At 36.5% G+C, this 7,612-nt stretch overlaps 1 pseudogene; it reads right to left on the bottom strand.

The window, feature by feature from the left end:
* Positions 1-2,523: 2,523 nt before the first annotated feature.
* Positions 2,524-3,306, bottom strand: LOC121463474 (annotated as a pseudogene).
* Between the last annotated feature and the right edge of the window lie 4,306 nt (positions 3,307-7,612).

Raw genomic sequence — 7,612 nt, 5'->3', positions numbered from 1 at the left:
CTTTTACTTGATAACTGTTTCGTTATATATAATTTTGCTATGTTAAAGTTAAAGCCTTTTTTTTTTTGTTTAAACCGAAAAAGGGGAAATGATGGAGGAAGGTCATTGGCTAATAAAGGAACTGCCTTGGCCCATTTTATTGGTTAGAAGATAGGTGGGAGGAGTAAACAGAAGAGAACGCTGGGAGGAAGAGGAAGTGAGGTCAGAGTCTCGACCGCTCTGCTCTCGGGAGCAGACGCCTGAGAGAGACGCCATGCCCTGCTCCCGTGATGAGGTTCCAACCCAGGATGGACTAGGCTAGAATCTCCCTGGTAAGCGCACCTTGGGGTGCTACACACAGATGATTAGAAATGGGCTAAATTAATATGTGAGAATTAGCCTAGAAGAGAATGGGCCAAGCAGTGTTTAAATGAATACAGTTTGTGTGTTGTTATTTCGGGGCATAAGCTAGCTGAGCAGGCAGCCGGGGTGCTGGGGACGCAGCCCCACCGCCCTTATTACTACACTTCTGAAAGCCATATATGCTATGTACCTTCAGGTTTTTGTCCTAGATTTGAAGAAAAGTCACTATACATCTGTTTCCTTTTGTGTACGACAAATAAATGAGGAAAACATACAAGAGAACAATGGTAGTCTCAGCACATTTGGAATCAAACTCAATCGATGGTTTTATAAACTATTATTCTTTTCGCATCTTACTCATTTTAAAAATAAAAAAATTATCCAATACCAATAATTTCCTATCCTAGGAGTTTGGAGCAAATGCTATTGTACTTCTTGATTTGTTTATCTAGAAGAGGTAAATACTTAGAAACAAACTTGATCCTGTTCCCATCCTGTCTAAAGCACACAGGACTCAGGGAAGCACTCTTTCTCTAAAACAATGTTCATCTAAAAGCCCCATTCTAATATTTTTCAGCACTTGAGACTTGATGTTTTTTCCAGTGACTAGCATTTCCTTATTCCCTTTATGACTCCCCATTCCTAAAGCAGCACACATACAGATATGTCATTATCTTATCATTGTCTTTATAATCTTATACTTCATTTTCCTAAAAAAAACCAGGGCTTTTGAATTTTATCATAATTGCAAAAAAGTTGATACCTCACTCCATTCCACAAACATTGTTTTCTTAGATTGAGAAGAAGGACTAACCTTGTTGATATTTTCCAAATGGACTTGAACTCACATTATATTTTTATTTCCTCCTTATACAGCATAGAAATACTATGTAATTATAAGTAATTAATATCAGAGAATCCTTGGTCTCCTAAACACAGAGTGGCAGAACTCAATAGTCAATGTTCCAGGTCTTCACTTCTACTGAAATCTACCTGGTCGTTGTGCCTTTGATAATAAATGTTCTTTCTTTGACTTCTTATGAAGTCTGGTTAAGGAGTGGAAAGAAAACAGTAATGACCTTTGGGAGAATGTATTCCCAGAGTCTTCCCCCATGGTCAAAATAAAATTGTACATCAAAAATGAACTTTAAATTCTATTGTTTGTTGAATTTAAAATTAAATAGAAATTTTATATGTAAAGGCTAATCAATTCTCAAATAATAGACATAATCCAGAAAAATTAACAAGCAGAAGTAATACTTTATTATTTTTATTATTTGAATCAATGTACATTGTTACATATACTAAAATATGTTTATTATATTATCCAATTTATATCATTGTTTTGGTTGGAATTTCCTTACTTTTAACAAAGTAATAAAGACAGATATAAAGAAAATTACATAGAGAAATAGTCACTCTTAAAGTACTTGGCCAAGCATGGTAGTAAACACCTTTAATCATAGCGCTTGGGAGGCAGAGGTATAGGGTTCTCTGAGTTAAAGGCAAACTTGGTCTACATAGGGAGTTCCAGGACAGCTATAACTACATAGTGAGTCCCTGACTCTGATTACAAAAGCAAACAAATGAAAGAAAGAAGGAAGCCTGGAGGTGGAATATAATTACACACCTACTTAAAAAAAATCCTCAGAATGATCAAGACAATTTAACATGTGGTGGTGATTTTCAATTTCATTCTAAACTATATATTGCCCATTTTTCTGTTGGCAGATGCATGTTCTGATCAGACATTTCAGAATATTATCCTCTCTTATTCCAAGCAAATAGGAGACATTATTAATTCACAGTCTGTTCACTATGTGTATAACATAGAAATGGTTTCAAAATGTGTTTTGATATTCTATTTCAGGACTCTTGTTTGCTTCCAATTTCCAGGAGGATCTATATATGTTTTTCTTTGGGTTCACCTTGTTGTTTGGCCTTGCTAGGCTTGCGAACTATAAGATTAATGTCCTTTGTTTATGGCTAGAGTCCACTAATGAGTGAGTACATACCATATTCATCTTTTTGGGTCTGGATTATCTCACTCAGGACAGTGTTTTCTATTTCCATCCATTTGCACGCAAAATTCAAGATGTCATTTTTTTTTTTACCTCTGAGTAGTACTCTAATGTGTATATATTCTACACTTTCTTTATCCATTCTTCAATTGAGGGGAATCTAGGTTGTTTCCAGGTTCTGACCATTACAGGGACCAAAAAGTATGATGACTACAATGAAATTCAAAGTGCACGTAGAAAGGGCCTTTCGCCTTCCTTCTGCACTATGATTTCTCAGAGAGTATAAAATGATAATATAGAATATAAGCAATAGTATTAAACTTACCATGCATATGGCAGCACTATTAGACACAACTAGCAAATTTATTACATAGGTATCCATTCAGGCAAGTTTCAGCAAGGGCTGCAAATCACAGAAATAGTGATCAGTCACATTTGGGCCACAGAATGGTAATCTTAAGGCCAAGAAAAGCTGTGCTGAAGAGTGGATACAAGAACCTACCCAGGCAAGAATCACTAATACACCACAAGTATGTTGGCTCATTATAGTTGTATATCTTAGAGGCCTACAGATTGCTACATAGCTATCAAAGGCCATGAGGATGAGCACAAAGATCTCCATGCACCCAAAGAAGTGAGCTGCAAAGACCTTCATTATATTCATTATAGGTAATGGTTTTTTTCTTAGAGAGGGAATCCACAATCAATCTAGGGGCTGTAGTTGTAGAAAAGCAAGCATCAGCAAAGGACAAATAGAAAAGAAAAAAAGTACATGGGACTTCCAAGAGTCTGACTTATCTTAATGGTCACCACAATGAGAAAGTTCCCCCATTAGAGTCATAAGGTAAAGAATCAAGAAGACTCCAAATACTGCCTTCTGCTTTTCTGGATTCTGTGTCAAGCCAAACAAAATGAATTCAGTCACACTATTGCTATGTATCATGTTGGGGGCTGTAGCAGGTAGAAAGTGGCTGACAAATGTTTAACCTGCCAAGAAAAAAATGGCATATTGAAATCAGTGCTCGGACCTTGATATTTTTGTTTCTACTGCAGGCTATTAGTCCCAGCCTTGTTTGTCATTAATTCCCTGAAGATTTTAGTTACCCCAATATCCACCCTTTAAAATTCCAGCACAGATCACTAGGTCTCAGTGAGATTTACCATTGACTCAAAAGCTCAATGTACTGGATCAAAGCTTTTGGACTTTAGGGCTGAGTAATACAAATGTTGTTCAAGTGCTTTGGTCTTCATTGATGTTCCAAAGTGTAGAATTTGCTCCTTTTGTAAAAAATGGCTTACTGATTGGAAACTTAGGAAAAATATGTTTTTGTTGGGTGGGTATGAGAACAAATACTTCCTCTACCTTATTCTGAATGTTTTGAAGAAATGAGAGTCTGCATACACACACAGGGAAGCATATATATGAAGAAATGTGTACATGCATGCATACATACATAGACTCCACCGCTAATTATCTTACTGTACTCTGTAATGTGAAAGGCACTATTTAATACAATTAATGAGTACTATTAGTGACTCCATTATAATAAAATCTCAATTAAATATATTTATTTTTGTAATTGTAGACTGGACTTTCTGGTTACACAGAATTGAATAATCAAATAGAAACTATATTAACTACAACACTGTTTGGCCAATGGCTAAGAAATATCCTAGTTATGTTTATATCTTAAACTAACCCATTTCTATTCATCTATTTATTGCACAAGGCTGTGGCTTGCCAGTAATGTTCTGGCATCTTTCTCCTTTGACTGTTACATGGCATCTCTTTCACTCCACCTTCTCTCTCTCTCTGTCTCTCTGTTCAGATTACCAATCTGGCTTTACTCTGCTAATCCATTGGCCGAAACAACTTTATTCATCAACCAATAAAAATGATACATATAAAGAAGGACATCTCACATTGAATACTTATGTCTATTTTCCCTTAGTCATTTAGCCCCTAGATAAATTATACTCTGCAAATTTTTTTTTTTTTAGTTACCTGTTCTAATGGGAGCTCACCAAATGCAGCTCAACCGGGTCTGATTGAGCATATGATCAAACCGGACTCTCTGATTGTGACTGACGATGGGGGCTGACTGAGAAGCCATTGATAAAGGCACTGGGACTTGTTTTGATGGCATGTACTGGCTTTTTGGGTCCCTAGTCTATATGGATGCACAGCTCCTTAGGCCTGGATGGAGGGGGCAGGGCCTTGGACTTCCTACAGGGCAGGGTTCTCTGCCCTCTCTCAAGCAGGGAGGGGGAGGAAGGGGGCATCTGTGGGAACAGGGGAGGATTGGGAGGAGGGGAGGAAGTGTAAATAATTGAATGGAAAAATAAAAAAAGAGTAACATTCAAGCCGTGGTAGTGGCGCACGCCTTTAATCCCAGCACTCGGGAGGCAGAGGCAGGGGGATTTCTGTGAGTTCGAGGCCAGCCTGGTCTACAAGAGCTAGTTTCAGAACAGGCACCAAAGCTACAGAGAAACCCTGTCTAGAAAAAAACCAAAAAAAAAAAAAAGAGTAATATTCAAAGAAAACATGCTAGGCAAGTGATTGTGTCATTATAAAAGTAACCCTCATCTACAAATTAAAGTGTTTTTTTAAAAAATTAGTCATATTTTAATATTACATCTTATTTAAAAGAACATGTTACTGTGACCATGATAAAATAAGGGTTTTTATAATACTTTCAGGTTGTTATAATCAAAGAAAACTATGTGATAATACTTTTAATAAATTTTTTGAGTTAAAAATTAAGGTTTTCTACCTGCAAGCTTGAGATTTAATTAAATTTTTGATATCTTTAAACTAAAAAATTATCCTTTAAAATGATAAATGTCCATATATACTTGTGTGTATACATACACACACACACACACACATAGATATTTTCAATAGTATATGAAAAAGTCCATTGTTGCAATGTTAAGTTTTGTATTTTCTTTCCCCTGCTTATTTAAACATTTGTAACTTATGAGACTGAAAAAAATCTTCCATGTAATTTAATATTATTATTTTGACCTAGAATTTCTATAAAATTATTATCATGTTTAATTGTGCTTATTCATGTGTTTATCTCTAGGGGTGTGTGTATATGTGTCTGTGTCTCTGTATGTTCTCATGCTATGACACTCATGTGAAGGCCGGAGGACTTAAGTCTCTCCCTCAACCATGTGGGTCTAAAAATGGATTTCAGGTTGTCAGGATCTCTTCAACTGTTGCATCTCACTGAACATACGTTTTTATACTTTAGAATCTTATGTACTAATTGAAATTTAATAATGCCATAATATAAATACATTTTCTTTTGAGAAGCATGCTGCTTGTAATTTTTACTTTCATAAATAATAATTTTATAAGACAACAATTTCTGAAGTATTAAGAATGTTACCTAATGCTATAGGAATCATTGTTATTTGTAAATGTTAACTGTTTTCAATATTTTTATATTACTTGGTTAGCTATTAATTTACCTGGAATAGTTCATGGGCTTGATAAAATCACCAAAGCAAAGTAAACATTTAAATAGAACTAGTACTAGTTGCGACTCGACATCAGCGCCACCTGCTGGATAATAGGTAATATGGCAGTTTTCGTTTTGAATGCAAATTTTATATGCTTTGGTTACTAATACAAAGGATTATATCATGGGAGGTTTATATGACTATTGGGATACCTTAATTAACTGGTTACTAGGTTTCAGTTTTCTTTTTCATATTCTATCATTAAGGAAGAATATGGCACTCCTAAGAACGATACAATATCTACGGACTAATAATGAACAACTAGTTGAAAGGATTAAAATTACTAAAATTAAGATAAAATTGACTCCATATCCAAGGGTACTAGGAAGTTACCTGAAAGGGTTCAGGCTGTTGAATTTGATGCTCAGACGTTATCACAAAGTTTTGATAAGGTAACAGACAGAATGTATCTCCAAGATGGGAATCTATATGATATATAAGAAAAGTTTAAGGAGGACATGTTATCTTTGAAGGAAAAAATTAAAGCCTTGGAATCACAGGTGCAGAATGGGGTTATAGAAAGATCAAGTCATACTATAAAGGATATGCTGAACAAACAGAAAGGGACAGAAAATACCCCCAGAAATAGATTGCATAATGCTTTATTAACCTTGAATTTTCTTTTTTTTTATTGAGAAAAGGAAAAAAAAGTATCCGCCTCCTCCCAGCCTCCCATTTCCCCCCCCCTCCTCCCACCCTTCTCCCCCTCCCCCAAACTCCTCCCCCTCCCTCTCCAGTCCATAGAGCAGTCAGGGTTCCCTGTCCTGTGGAAAGTTCAAGGTCCGCCCCCCTCCATCCATGTCCAGGAAGGTGAACAACCAAACTGGCTAGGCTCCCACAAAGCCAGAACATGAAGTAGGGTCAAAACCCGGTGCCATTGTCCTTGGATTCTCATCAGCCCTCATTGTTCGCCATGTTCAGAGAGTCCAGTTTTATCCCATGCTTTTTCAGTCACAGTCCAGTTGGCCTTGGTGAGCTCCCAATAGATCAGCCCCATTGTCTCAATGGGTGGGTGCGCCCCTCGTGGTCCTGACTTCCTTCTAACTTTGAATTTTCTTAATGCTAATGAGAAAGGAACAACAGAGGCAGAAAGACATTGGATAATGGAAAAGTCTGCTGAACTAAATCAACCGGTTTATTTCAAAGATGTGCTGACCTTTCAATGGAAGCCAGGAGATGTACTATGTTGGGGAAGGGGTTTTGCTCTTGTTTCCACAGGAGAAGAAAAATTGTGGATACCATCAAAATTAATAAAGGTTCAATTTGAAGAGGAGAAACCTCTTGGAAAGGAGAAATGACAGCTCATCCACAATGATGATATTCATACAGGTGGTAAGAAAAACATATAGAATGGGGGCAGGGTTCTGTTCTTATCTCCACAGAAACCACTCATCTTTGAAAAATTCAAGGGACCCTGGATGTTTGGATACTGACAGATGGAAAAATAACTGCCAAATAGGGACTATCAAGAAAACTGGATAGGTTCTGTAAGTAACATATACTAAACCATATTTCTAAATTTATAGAGCTGGTTTTGGAGTTGGACTCTGGCTCAGTCCCTCTCTAATTCCAAGCCTGTTGTTAAGAGAAAAACCCAGAGTTTCTGTCTCATGTCAAGAGCCATGATATGGGACAGAAAGAAATATGAGTTTAAAAAACATTTTTGCTTTTCTTCATATCTATCATACTTTTCATTGAATATATTTATCATGCCTTTC

This window comes from Microtus oregoni, unplaced genomic scaffold (assembly GCF_018167655.1).
Source record: "Microtus oregoni isolate MIOR12 unplaced genomic scaffold, Mior012 000001F_ref0000356, whole genome shotgun sequence".
Lineage (NCBI taxonomy): Eukaryota > Metazoa > Chordata > Mammalia > Rodentia > Cricetidae > Microtus > Microtus oregoni.
This window is presented reverse-complemented; position numbering and strand designations above follow the sequence as displayed.